General features: G+C 50.3%; 1 protein-coding gene and 1 long non-coding RNA gene across 3 annotated transcripts in view; one reads left to right on the top strand and one right to left on the bottom strand.

The window, feature by feature from the left end:
- LOC132244712 (uncharacterized) overlaps window positions 1-1,572 on the bottom strand; it is a 57,751-nt gene extending 56,179 nt beyond the window's left edge. The window contains exon 1 of the long non-coding RNA XR_009456448.1: window positions 1,223-1,572. This is a non-coding gene — a long non-coding RNA (uncharacterized LOC132244712). The remainder of the gene's footprint in view (window positions 1-1,222) is intronic.
- The window catches only part of NGF (nerve growth factor), a 39,847-nt gene that overhangs the window by 2,068 nt on the left and 23,926 nt on the right, over window positions 1-13,853 (top strand). The gene's annotated exons all lie outside the window — the stretch shown is intronic.

The raw sequence follows: 13,853 nt of genomic DNA, 5'->3' as shown, positions 1-13,853 counted from the left end.
CATTTTATATTGCTGTTACATTCCATGGTTTATATTACAAGGTATTTGCAAATATGGCCAAGTTACAATTGCAAATTAGGATACACTGCAGAGATACTTCCACAGTGCATGGGTCCCACAGCATGCCTGCGTGGCAGCATGCTCTCATGTGACACCTTTCACTGCCTAAAGCCATAGTCGAAGGCCAAGTGCAAGAAGTGGGAACTCCCCGACCAGCACTCTGCTGGCCACCCACCCCTCTTTGGGCATGACTGGTTTGGAAATAATCCAGTTGGTAATTAGGAAGGAAGCTGCCCTTGGAGGGCCTCCGTGTCTGAGGGCCAAAATACACACTCCAACCATCCCTACACATGTCCCAAGCCTTGCAGATTTTGCTCGCAGCTGTGCTAAGCTCGGGCCTGAGGCCAGGCCCAACTCGTCACAGTATTGAGCCTCTTTCTGCCCTGGTAAGGGCCACACTCATACCTCCCCCCTCTCACACTCCTGCTCTCACCCCGTCTCTTTCATCCCACCCTTCCTGGGCCTCACTCCTACTGCCCCTTCTCTCCTGGGGACCACATGCACCTTGCCCTCACCCCGAGGGTCCTCAGGCTTGCTGCTTTTCACTCCCTGGCCAACAAGTGCACAGCCTTTTGGGCATCTCTCTCTGCCCTCATCAGCACAAGCTCTGGGCTGCTCACTAAATGCTGTGCTGACTCTGCCCCGGTCTCCTCCCTGGGCAACTCCCCCAGCTGCTCTCCAGCAAGGGGCTAATGGCTCACCCCCTTCTCCTTGCAGCTCCTCCTCTGTTGCCCTCTAATTGGGCTTGGGCACCTGAGGGCTTCCCTGGGCCTAACCCAGGCCCCTGTGCTAGCAGGGCCTTCACCCAAGCTCCTGCCCACAGGGCCTGAACTCATGCCCCTCACTCACAGGGCTTCACCCCTCCCACTCTCTACTCTGGGGTCAAACACCCAGGAGGCTCAGATGCTGTTTGTCGGCATGCCTGGCCCAGAGTTCGCCCCTTCTCACCAGGGCCTCGACTGCTCATCTTACGGGGTCTTCCACCCCTTCGGGCTCAGGCGCGTCTCAAAGCTTACCTGGCCTTCACCACACCCCTTCAGGGTCGTGCACCCCATTGGGCTCAGATGTCCCCTATGGACTTCCCCGGCCCCACTACTCCCTCTCCAATGTTACCACATAGCCTAGTGGGTGGGAGGGGGAGGGCTTAGGCACCCGGACCTACCTTTCACCGGGAAGGTCCTCAAACCTGGCATTTCAATGGCCCTGCCCCACCAGAGGCCGGACCACCAGCTCTCCCGGCCCCAGCAGGGTGCAGCTTTAGGCCATGCCCAGGACCACTGGGGCCTCCTCCTTCCCCACCCATATCTCTACGCTGGTCTTGGAGCAGCAGTTCTTCCCGGCAATGTTACTTCCACGGTGCCTGGCAGCAAGTGCTGCCTCCCGCCCTGGGACTTAAAATGGCCACTCGTTAGGGCTGGGCCGCACCTGCCTGCTGCCTGACCCAGGTCTTAAAGTGGCAGAGCCCTCACACTGCTCTGACACCCCACCCCCCTCCAGTGTTTATCGGGAAGGCTTTTCCCTGCTGCTCCCAAACACAAGCTCCCCCAAAGCCTGTGATAGCCCCGAAGTGGCGAGCACCCCACTGGTGCTGCGCCACACCGCAGAAAGTGTGGGCTCGTGACTTCAGGTCCTTTGGAAGCCCCCTTGGTGCACGAGACATTCTCCTCTTGGGCTGGTTTAAGATCAGGAGCAATACTGAGGAAGTCAAGGTTATGCTGGTGTGAATGGCAGAGAGAGCAGCTGCTGACAGGGTGAATCATTTTAGACAAGGTTGTGCTTCCACAGGACTCTGCTCACCTCAGAGTGAGTTTAGCCACTCAAAAATATGTGAAGTACTTTATGAGTCAAGATTGTTTTTTTTCAAGTTTGCAGACTGTGTAAGAGGCTAAATGAGATCAAAATAAAGGAGGTACTTAAAACGATTACTGTAAGATCAAGCATGGACTTTTGCACCCAAACACTCCATTCTTCTAAGGGTTGTAAGAACCTGAAACCAGGGGCTTGGGATGAATGTGCCTGCTCAGCCATACCAGGGTCTGTGTCTGCTGAATTACGGTTTGTAAGAAATAGGGATTGTGACTGTGTCTGTGCATTTGGGAAACTCACAGTTGAGCGCAGGCTACCATGTGCGGTGATATCTAGTGAAGGCATAAAGAGAGATGAAAAGATGTTGAACCTAACGTGTGAAGTGTTTTAAATCCCCCGAGATGAAACGAGTGTGATATGGCCTCTTGGTGTTCAGTGTTCAGCCTCTGCTCACGGGGTGAGGGTCCAGCGCAGTCAGCAAGCAGTGCCTCCGTGGACTTGAGGCCACGTGCCCGGCGCTGCGTGTTTGAGAGAGCGAGGTGCGAGCTGATGCTGTAGCTGGAGACAGAACATGCATCTTCTCCATCCAGGTGAAAGATGTTGGCACTGCAGCCCATCTCTAACAGGAGGGGAGCAGACGGGTCACTGCTCCAGACTGCCAGCCCCCTCATTATAAATTAAGCTATTAGGCGAGAAGGTTACAGCTTGCAGGTAGAGACCGGGGCATTGTCTGAATGACAAAGGAAGGGAGCAACAGCTCAGTCCCAGACAAAACCTTTGGCCCAAGATGGTTTGAGAGCCTGGAGTGAGCATGACTTCATTGTCAGCAGCATCCCTATAAATCCCATATCCCACTCTTCAGTGTATGAAACAGCTTGGACTTCTCCTCAGCACAGAGGAACGAAATATTTACCTCCCAACAAAGATCCTTTCTTCTTATTCCAAGGATCCTGCATTTACAGAAACTCTTTGAGACTTTATGGCAGAGTGGCTCCTGTTGGCAGAAGGCCGAAGCAAACCCAGTCAAAATCACGTTCTCCATTACTGAGAATAGTAGTATCTCATGATTGCACTATCCAGATTTCTCAATGGCCTCCTCTGGAAGAAAGCTCTGTTATGGTTACGGGCTCCTGTAAACATCGTAAGCCATTGTTTGATGCATCTGCCTACAGTACTCTCTTCCCCCTGGCAATCGGTCATCAGGCTAGGTCCCCAGTAGTATCTGTCTCCCAACTGTCGCTGGTCAGTGACCCTCTAACTGAGGTGGCACTGCAATTGCTTGGGTCATTGTAGGATTAGAGAATTGGCCTGGAAGTTTCTGAAATGGAGAAATGAAGTTAGTGTATTAAGTGTACTCTGAAAGGGACCTTTCAAAAGGGCAGTCTTTCGTTTATGGTCCTGCCCTCAAAAACCATGTTTCCCTTTCCCTTAGTATACTATAGCAACATGTTAATCAATGAGCAGATCCTGCTCCCATTGATTAAATAGCAAAACCCCTATCTATTTCAGCGGGAAGAGGTTTGGGCATAAAGAGAGGATGAGGTGATTTTTTTTGCTTTGCTTTGGGAGCTTACCAGCCGTTGTCTAAAATGCGATCATCATACACCTTCGTCAAATGTCAAGCCCTTTCTGGAAATACTATGATTTCAATTCTCTCCTTTGAGGCCAGTCATTTATTTTGAATTGCTGTGGGAGAGGTGTTGCAGCATTAAAGTGTCTGATAAAAAGCTTATTTAGCTCCCTGCTAGGTGGTGACTGCTTGGAAAACTAATAGAAGATTAAACTGTTTCTGACAGGCTTGAATCACAGGGAGGAAATTTGCAGAATACAAATTCCAGTGGGACATGGATTTTTTATTTTTGATGGCTTCCTATTACTCTAAGTTTATCTGTTCTTCTGGCTGCCAGCTGATCTTGGTTTTGCTAGCCTAAACAGTCTCATAGCTTTTTGATGATATTTCTAATGACGATTCTCATTAATTCACAGGTTCCCCCCCCCCACTAAGTAGCTGCATAGCTAATGGCAGCTCAGAGCCCTTCCTGATTTTCACAGAGGCAGGTCTCATACACTCATTCCCTCTGTTTTGTCCCCTATGGGATCATATGGAATCAAGGTTAGAAAAGGTTAATCAGAAGTCTTAGGAGGATTTGTGAGCTGGATCATTTGGCACGTTACTTGGATTGTCTCCTGCTTCAGCATCTTCAGCTCAAGAAGCACTTTATCCTTTTCTGGTTGGAAATTAGCCTTTTATCTTGAGACCCAATTACACGCCAGACTGTGACATGTGTTCGCACTCAGGCTGCTGTTGGACCCAAAAGCATATCCAGTGTCGGGTAGAGCACAACTCGGATTCTGGCAAATGCCTCTTCGTGCGGGCATCGCCGTGCTTGGAGCATCCTGCTAAGGGTGTTGATGACTTGAACTGCTGTGCCATGCAGGTCAAACACATACTTTGCATTAAACAGATGTTAGTCACATTCAGAGTTTAGCACCTTTCAGGTTCCAGCCCGCGGTTCCTCATATTGGTACAGAAACGTTGTCCCCTATTGCCTTTGTTGTGTAGAAGTGTGGTGGTAGATACTAACACATCTCCTCACAGGGCTCTGAAAAATACTTTCACCAGTAAGACGGTCTCCTTGCAAAGTAGTGGGATGGGGCTTAAGTGACCAGTTTCAGAGATTTCAAGCTGCTATGGCTGTGAAGAAGCCTAATAACGGGTGCACAATGGTATCTCTGTCTGCAGGCAGGCAGCACCAGTGCTTTTGCTGCTGCTCAAAGCCCTCCAGCCTGCCTGCATGGTCTGTTTTGCACCAGCATCAGCAAGGGGCTTTTTTATTCCATTTTTCAAAGTAGATTCCAACTTGAGTACCTCCGTTTTTACACATCAGGTTTTGAACATCTAAACCCTGATGTTGAGAGGTGCTGAGGAGCTAAAACTCCAACAGGAGTTAGTAGGAAGCTTGGCTGTTGAATAACTCTGAAAATCATATCCCAGGCATCCAGAAGTAGATGTGTAAAGAAGTAAAGGCTACCTTTGAAAATGCTAGCCTGCAGGGCACTAACCATTGCTAAGGTGAGGAATGCCCTCATACCCCAGACATGGCGTGATTACCCTTCTTCCCAGAACTGGTGCGCAGTGATTTCCATAAGGATTTCCAAGAGTCCAGGGTACAGTTCTTTGTCTTGAATTCCTTATTTCTTCTTTGTGCACGTATATGTATTTCTGCGTAGCCAAATGCACACTGGATTTATCACAATAAATTAAAACGTATTTTAAAAAATCTCTTCTAGCAAAATCAAAAATCCCCAAGTTCCTTTGTTTTGTTACTTATTCCCATTTGTCATACACGAATACTTTAAGTTGTTATTTTTTTAGCTGTTTAATTTTAAATATCCACATAACTCTTAAGGAATCTAGATACACTATTAATGTGAAACATTCAGCGTCTGTGAGGCAGATATTCTTGCACAATGTCTAGTCAGAGAAGTAAATTGAAGGGGATTTAAGTATTCTGGATTATGTTATTAACAGAATAATTCATTTGAACAGAATATGAGCTTTCATAAAGGGTGCCTGATTGTTGCCTGCACTTTGTACAGTTACGTTTCAATGCAGTCGAGCAAATTTTGGAACCGGCAGAAGAGCAAGAGGTTCCCAAGTAACCACAAAATATTTCCTATCCCATACCAATATACTGAGCTTCCTTAAATTGTTTCTGACAGTGGTAACTTTAGTAACCCTAATGTGCACTGCATTATCTCCCATTTTGAACAGGAGCCTTTCTGGGGCCCTGGTTCTCTGAGAATGATGTTGCATGCATGCCATCCATCCATACAAAGATAGGAAGTCCTTACTTTAAAGTAAATCATTGACCTTGTTAATCCTGTGCCCCTCCTTGCACCTAGCAGTTTACTTGCAAAAGTCACAACAATCTGACAGAGACTAGAGGCCCTCTGGCTAAATGAATTGCTGTCACTTGGGTACCTGCTCTTGTATGCTGAGGAGAGGGTAGACTGCTAAGATAGCAAATGTAGCATGCAAAACTCTTAATATAAAATGGCTCAAATGCCCTGTGATGACTTCCTTTCTGTTTCTGAATATCAGACGCTAACTGCATTTGTAATATTTTCTTCTTCAAGGCTCTCAGCTGACACTGTACTCAGTTTAGGAAACAGGCATGGGGTTCATGGGTTTTTCATATGCAAACCCTTTGTAGTTGACATCCTCCCCGATGCCAAGTGGGAGAATTGATCCCTAATAGGGGAGAGGAATTTCTGTCTGAATTACATTTGGGTTTCCACCCAGTGTTCACACTTACAGAAGAGGGCTGCACTTGCAGTTTATGGAGTCAGTGCCTGAGCAGCGCAGTCCCTGTAAGGATGGGGCCCTGTTAGAGACTGTCTTTGAAAAGCAGCATCGTCCTGTAGCATTGAACGGGGCTAGGTCCCTGGGTCAGTCACAGCCTCATGTGGTGACCAGGGATAAGACTTCGTGGCAGTGGCCCCATGAACAGCGATGCATACGTCTGGAGCCACTTGCACTGTTGGGGGGTGGAACGCGTGGGAGCCTGACACGTGCAGCCCTGACCCACCCCAGGACAAACGTGCTGCTGTTGGGGCAGGGCTCACCTGCTCTCAGGGGCTGCATCCTGCACTCGTAGCTTTTTGAAACTGGGACAGCTTGATAGGCCGTGCGTTGGCTCTTCTGCTTGCCCATTGCCTTTCTCTGCCTGCACCTCTGTGCCTCTGCTGTGAAATGGGGTAACACTTCCCTTTCTACCGCCCATTGTCTGTCATGTTTTGCCTTTTCAACACAAATTGTTTTGGGGAAGGGATTGCCCTTTTTTATGTTTTCACAGCATGCAGCACAGCAGGGCTGTAGGGTCCCAAGGTGCTAGTAATAGGATATTTACTACTTAATAAATAGCGAAAGAGTTATTTTTCAATTCTTAATCAATTTTACATAAATTCAGCAATAAGACCAATAGAAAATGATCACTCTCAACTATTAGTAACAGCTGGAAACACTGACTCTGTGAGAGACACTGTCCAAGTACCCCTTTGCACATAAACAGCAGATAATATTCAAGGAATTTAAAAAGTAAAAGGAAGGAAAGTGCTTTGCCAAATCTGGATTTTTTCCTAAAGACATAATTATAAATAATGCTTTCTGGATTCTTGTTTGCATTGCTCGGCATGAAATCATAATCCCAAAACACAGACACGTCAACCCAGATCTGAGCGTATCTGACACAGACCCCATTTGCTATCATCTGGCTCAGGTTTACTTCCAGTTTAAATCCTTGGCACTAATTGGCGTGCAAGTGCACACTGGGCAACACTTGAGTGTACGGAACGGTAGAAATGGGCATCGTTACCCTGGGCAAATCAGTCCCTCTGGGGATGCTTTAGTTTCTCAATATGGAACGTGGGAGTGAGTTAGCTGGAGGCCCCCACTGTGATGGTGCCACAGCGAGTGTGATTTCACTGTGCCTGTTGTGTAATTTAGGAGTGTTGCTGTGACATTTCAGGAAGGGCAGAGTCTTATGTATTCATCACCAACTTGATATGATTTATCCCACGTAAAAGCCGAATTCCAAGGCAAACTGAGCCAAGTACCATGTTTTTAGGGATTTTCTGAGGGATGCCTTATTGCCATCTTTGCAAAAAAACCCAACCCATTAGGCTTTCAGTAGATAAATGCTCCAGGAAAACAAATGCAAGCCAGTCTGTGAGGAAGAACAAGAGCTGCGCGCAACGGTTAAAGCGCGTCAGTGCCCTAGGATGTTCTTTGAGCGACAAACTCATGGAATAGTAAATCCACATCTCGTGTAACAAAAATACTAGGGCTGAATATTGCATGAAGTGGGCATGGCTTTCTGAAACGTTGCTTTCCTGGGCAGCCAGATCATTGTTGTCCTGTGCGTGGAATCAAGGCAGGCTACTGCGGTGAGCTGTGAGCAAAATCCTGGTGCCGTCGCAAAACCAGCTGGAGCAAAACTACAGTAGATTCCACGGATTGCCACCGAGGGAGCAAGGAACCAGGACAGGGCCCTCTGTGATCACCTCCTCCACTCCAGCTTTGACACCCAAAAGCTTCTCCACGTCCATGCCCTCTCCGTTGGTTTTCCATCCTCAGGGCCTCTTTTCTGTTCTGACTGGCTGCGGTTCACAGAGGTGTATCTGGGGACTTCTCCTTACAGAAGGCCAGTTTCTTCCCTCTCTTGCTTGATCCTGCGGTGTAAACGAAGACAGCGTGCTTCTGACTCGAGCAGGACGGGGTGCTTGGAACAGCAGGAATCGGGTCCGACGATCTAGCGGGTTCTCTACTGTAACGCGTGTGTAATTCCACCAGCGACAAAACACTGCTGTTGAGTGCGTGTCTGGCACCCTGCTCCCTCTCTTCAGCAGGATGGAGCCCAGACTTTCAGACTTTTCCTGCAGGGGGACCAGGTCCAGGGATGGTCCAGGGACAGGCCGCAGAAACTTTAGTGATGGCCCGTACCCACAGGACAGGGCCAGAAGGTCAGACGTGGAGGCAGCCTGATGGCTCTGTTCGGAGCCCTCTTGAATCGTGGACGCAAGAACTGCACGCAGAGCTCAGCAGCGTCACCGCGGTGCAAAGCACCGAGCTGCTGCTCAGCCTTGATACTGCCCAGAGCGTGCACCAAGGATCGCACGAGTGCTTTGGCCACAGCATCGCATGGGGGGCTCCTGTTCACTCACTGTCTGGATCCCTGCGTCCTGCTCAGTCTCCACCCCGTAGTTTTAGCCTCCATCCTTTGTTCCCAGAAGTCTGGCTTAGCCATCAACTGTGAAACACAATATTTATTTCATGTGCCTTGTACCTTTCCACCAGTCTTTTCAACCTTCTCGCAGGCACTTTCCAACTGTCTCCCAGACACCGATGGGCAGGTTGAATAGCAGAAGGCTACAGACATTCTCCCTTCCTCTCCTGGCTGCTGCGTGTTGCCAGCAGCCTCAGCCCAGCGCAGCTCTCCCTCTGGGCCCAGCTCCTGCACAGTATTCACAACGGGGAGGCGTCTCGTCTTGGACCCCACCTTGGGGACCTGGACGTAGGCAGGTGCAGTCTGCCCATTGACTCCTGGTCTGTGCAGAGTGACTCCTGCTTAACTTACAGGAACTCCGGGCCCGAGAAACGGACAGCCTTGGAACTCCCGTGCCAGGAAGCTTCTCAAGGCCCCATCTCTCCCCGTGTTATTGTTGCACGTTATCCGCATTATAAATACTCTGCAAAGACGTTTCAGCGCTGCCCAGATCCAAAATCCTTCCTGCCCTAGTAGCTCTTGCCAACTCTTTTCTCTCATCTTCTCAGGCGTACGCTGTAAATAGATGAGTGCACAGGGTTCACTGCTGAGCAGCGCATTCCAGGAGACTCTTCTGTGCCAGACGAGTGCACTCTCCGCTCTGCCAGAGCATGTGCAACTCCTCATACTAGAGAGAAGGGATCGGGCCACAGGCTTAGATGCCCATCGCTGGATGCGCCTCCCCCCAAAAGAACTCATGCAACACAAGAGTCGACCGGTGCGCTGTCTTTCTACCTCCTCCCTTCCCATTTTTCCGTGAGAGTATGTGCATGCCCTTACACACTAGTGTGGGAGAGAGAGAACATGCATCTTCTCCCCCCCTTTTCCCTCTCTTTTTGTACAGAGGACTAAAGAAATTATGGCTTCTGATAAGCAACATTTTTCTCCACTTCTTGTCACTATCAACAGTTTAACAAACTGCAGAATTTCCTCCTGCTTTGATCTGGATTAAAGTATTACGTTTTCCTTTCACAAGATGAATTGTGAGATCTCTGAAAAAGCGATTTGAATTTGGTCTCCAGCTTTGAAAGTTTCCTCCATGTCTGCTGTATCCTGAAATAAAATCCTAACATGTTCAAATCTCCTTGCTCTGGCGAGGATGGCAGTAAACATAAGAAACAGGGCACTGACTCTGAAGGTTGTTCGGAGTCCGGACATTCTTCATCGTATGGGCCCAGGTCCCAGGGCAGGGGTTTTGAAGTGATTTCATGCTGCAGACTACATTTTCACAAAGAGGATATATTACGAACTCCGTCCACATTCACATTCACTCAAACCACTTCACCCCCCAGGCCCGATAAAATAACATCCCTGTAAAAACTCTGGATGTGTTTAGACTATTGGTTAACACCTTATTTCATCAAACCAAATAAAATGTAAATGAACTCACTGAAGGACACGTGACTTACCCAGACAGAGCAAGAAATGCCATTATGACACATCTACGGCGAAGAAAGAATGATAGAATGACGGCAGACTTCAGCTGCTGCTGCTTGCTGACCGATCTGTTAGTGACTCACCGTGGAGGGAAACATGGACTTTCCATCAGTCTTTGCCTAAGTGCTGTGGGGCTGTAAATATGCAAGGTCTCAACCTCTGGCTTTACACACACCTCTGTAACACAGCCAGGCCTCTTCATGACCTTGCAGCACTTTGTGAACTCACCATGGACTACATGCAGTGGGAGCGAGTCATCTGCTTGGGGGTGCCAAGCTCCCAACAGAAAGAGCTTCGCACCCCCAAAAGGCCACAGCTACGTGGCCTTAAAACCACAGACCTCTTCATTCATCAGTAAAAGGAAGAAGTGGATTTTCCTTGGGTCACTGTGACTCCCAGAGGCCTGGCACGTTGCTCTGGTCTGTTGGTTATCCAGCAAACTTCTACTGGCTGCTTCAGAGAAGGTGCATACAAACAGCTGGCTGCTTACGTGGAAGAGTATTTCATGTGTTTTAGCTTCTTTTAATGTGACGTTACAGCTGCTAACAAGGAAGAGGAAGATGCATGCACAGCCATCCATCCGCATGCCCAGCAGTGCCCCATTAGCCAGGATCATAGATAGCCCCACATCTGCTTGGAGCCTGGGGCAAATGTGAGAGCTGTTCAGTGCAGTGCAGCACCGGGCTAGATAAAGGAGTGATTTAGGTGTGCTATCACCCTGCACTGAAGCACGTAAAAGACTGATGCATTGTGGCCACGGTGCTGCCCCGTGTAGTGCTACCCTGCCTACAGGAAGAGCGTTAACAGTCTCAGCCCAGAGACCAAGGCAATTTTGGACTGGAAGTTTGGGCTGCCCGGCAGGGCCGTGTCCACACACGAGGACACATGCAGTTTATGGTGCCACAGACTGCACATGCTGCATGTTGAAACGTGCACTGTGCTGCTAATTTGCAACGTGATGTCAACATTTGCTGCTGGGATTGCCCAGCAGCAAAAAAAAGCTTTGGAAAAAAATGTGGTGCAGTGCACGTGAAAAAAGCACGCGCTGGGACAGACGGGAGCCTGGTCCTCCAGTGTGATGCTCTGGCTGCCAGCCAGGCATCTCTAGTGCTCCGGTTGTGCCCCTGCTGCTCCAGCACGCTGCGTGGTGCGCTGGCAGCAGCCAAAAGCACGGCAGGGCTTGCAGCTGCCTGCTGCTGAGCCTGCCGGGCGTCCAGGGCCTGTCCTGGCGCCACAGGGGCAAGCAGGGCCAGCCGGGCTGCCCCGGGACCTCTGCGTGAGGGCCCCCCAGGCCACAGCTGCAGCAGGCACCGAGTCCGCTGCGGGCAGGTTGGGGGACCCGGGCGCAGGAGTCGGCGTAGGTCAGGCACCGGGGACCCAGCTGGTGGCCCGAGGAGATGACTCACCTCCTGGCCGTTTGGGGCCGGGAGGCCACACTGCAGTAGTTCACCCACGAGTACGTTTACTGGGCAGTTGCTGCACAGATGGCCGAGCTGGGGCACAGCAAAACATGGCAGCTGTTCCAGAGCAAGGCCACGGCATCGCGCCAACAATTTCATGCAGTGCACGATTGCAAGCAGTGCTTGGGGGCAGGGAGACCCAGCGGGGCCCACTGGGAGGAGCTGGCCAGAATCCTTGGGCCCACAGCCACAGACCACGCCCGCGACTCCTTTGCCACGAGTGGGGAGTGGAGCCGGCAGCAACCAGCCCCGTGACCTGGCTGGAGTCCCCAGAGGCAGGACCCTCCTCCAGGCCTGCAACAGCACTGCCGCCCGGCCATGCCGGGACCGCCGGTGAGGAGGGACTCGTGATGCCGCTGGCAGGGCCCTCTGCTACACTGCTGCAGCGGGTCCAGGGTGCAGGGCCACTCTAGCTCAGGGCTTCTGCAGCAGTCCAGCTGGCACAGGGAGCTAGTGTCCCCAGATGCCAAGTGGCTGGGCCGGGGACGCTCCTGAGGGCAGGTAGCCCTGAGCTGCTCTCCGGGCCACTAGTTTATCCCACTAGGACAGCACCTCCGTCTGGATGGAGACCCGGAAGGAACTCGGCAAGAGCAGTTTGCCCAAAACGGCACAAGTTTTCTGGCGACCAAGCGTGCGTTTGGGTGCGTGCACTGAAGCACAAATTACTGGCACAAATTTGTGCCGCTACAAGCACGCAGCCCTGCATGTGTGGGCATGGCCTAGCGCTCCCAGGATGGGGATGTGAGACCTCCCGTAGGCACGCAGCATGAATTAACACAGGCAGAGAGAGAGCATGGGGGCGAAGCTTGGGCCAGAGGGAGCCCTGCAGCCCAGCATCAGTCGTGCCCTAGCATTTACCTCATGTATTCCCTCTCCTTCCTCGAGGATGGGTCCCCTTTTCATTTCAGTTTTACTGTCACTGATGGAAGCGTTTTAAAGAAAGCGCCTTTGTTCAAACATTGGTTTCGTTTGGAAATTCTGAGCCGCGGCTTCGGCTCTGAGAAAGGTGCAAGTCCTAATCTGTCTAGATGTGCCTTGTAGACTGGAGTTGCTCATCTTCAGCATTCATCACCCTGTGACTTTGGCTGGGGTAGCGTGAAGACCATAACAGCACAAGCTGTAGCGATGGTCTGGCCCCGCTTGGATCCTGCGGCCTGTGTTATGTAGGTTGTATGGGTCACAGTACAGAGCACAGCTGTAGCAATGAATATTCAACTCCAGATCCATAACTCGAAGGCAGTTCACACGGTTGTAACTTTTATTGCTCCGTGGTTAGTAATTAAAGAAGAGCATTGCATCACACTGGGCAGTGATGATACATACGATTATTCATTCGTACGAATGAGTAAAACGTGACATGGCATCAGGCAACAGGTTTGCGTGGAATTTCCTATTTTACACATGTGATGAAATCACTTGAAATGACACATATCAAATATGGCATATCAAAGCCAGCAGACCACAAAAGTGAAACTGCCGGAGTCTGGGGGCAGGAAGGAAGAGTGATTCAGTTACAGATGTGCTGACAATAAAGTTCTCATGATTGCGCATAACCTGGGGCAGATTTGGAACCAGGCAGTGCCTTCAGGAAACACCACAATTTTTGACTTGCCAAAGGTTATCGCAGATAATACAGGCTACAGTCAGCTCCTAAGGCGCAAGAATGTGTTTCCTGCCTTTCATAAAAACTTTTTTTTGAAATAAGTCATGCTCTTTTGGGGGACTGTCCTCAAGAAAGTAACAGCAGAAGCAGCTGCTAGGCGCTCGAGCCTTGCTGACTCGCTCCCAATGTGCCATCTCGTTTCTAGGTGACGTTTTTCCTGCCTGTAGTACTATTTGTAGGTTGCCAGCAACCAGTGCAAAACAGATATACCCCTAAAAACTGTTGCTTTCTCCTAGAGCCCAACCCAGGATCCTAAAGCACCAGGTAGAGCACGACGGTCCCAGGAGCGAGGCAGTGTAATCGAGAGGGGTCAGGCTGAGAGGAGGAGTCAGGGCACCGTGCTCCAGGCTTGCCTCCGCATGCGACTTGCTGGGTAGCAGTGGCACGGCTCCACAGCCTCTCTGTGCCTGGGCTTTAAAATCCTTCCCTAGCTTCTGGGGGAGAATTGCGAAGGCCAGTTTGTCTGTGCAGCGCTTGCATCTTGCTGAGCTGTAGACTGTAGGTCCTCTCTTTTGCCGCCTGTTGTGTTTTGGGAGCAAAGGTTCTGCAGTTGGTTTTAGCCAGGAGACCGTGCTGGGCAAGGGCACTCACTGCCAGCAA

The sequence above is a fragment of the Alligator mississippiensis genome, chromosome 14 (assembly GCF_030867095.1).
Source record: "Alligator mississippiensis isolate rAllMis1 chromosome 14, rAllMis1, whole genome shotgun sequence".
Classification (NCBI taxonomy): domain Eukaryota; kingdom Metazoa; phylum Chordata; order Crocodylia; family Alligatoridae; genus Alligator; species Alligator mississippiensis.
Note: the sequence above shows the minus strand (reverse complement) of the source record. Positions and strands in the feature narration are given on the sequence as shown.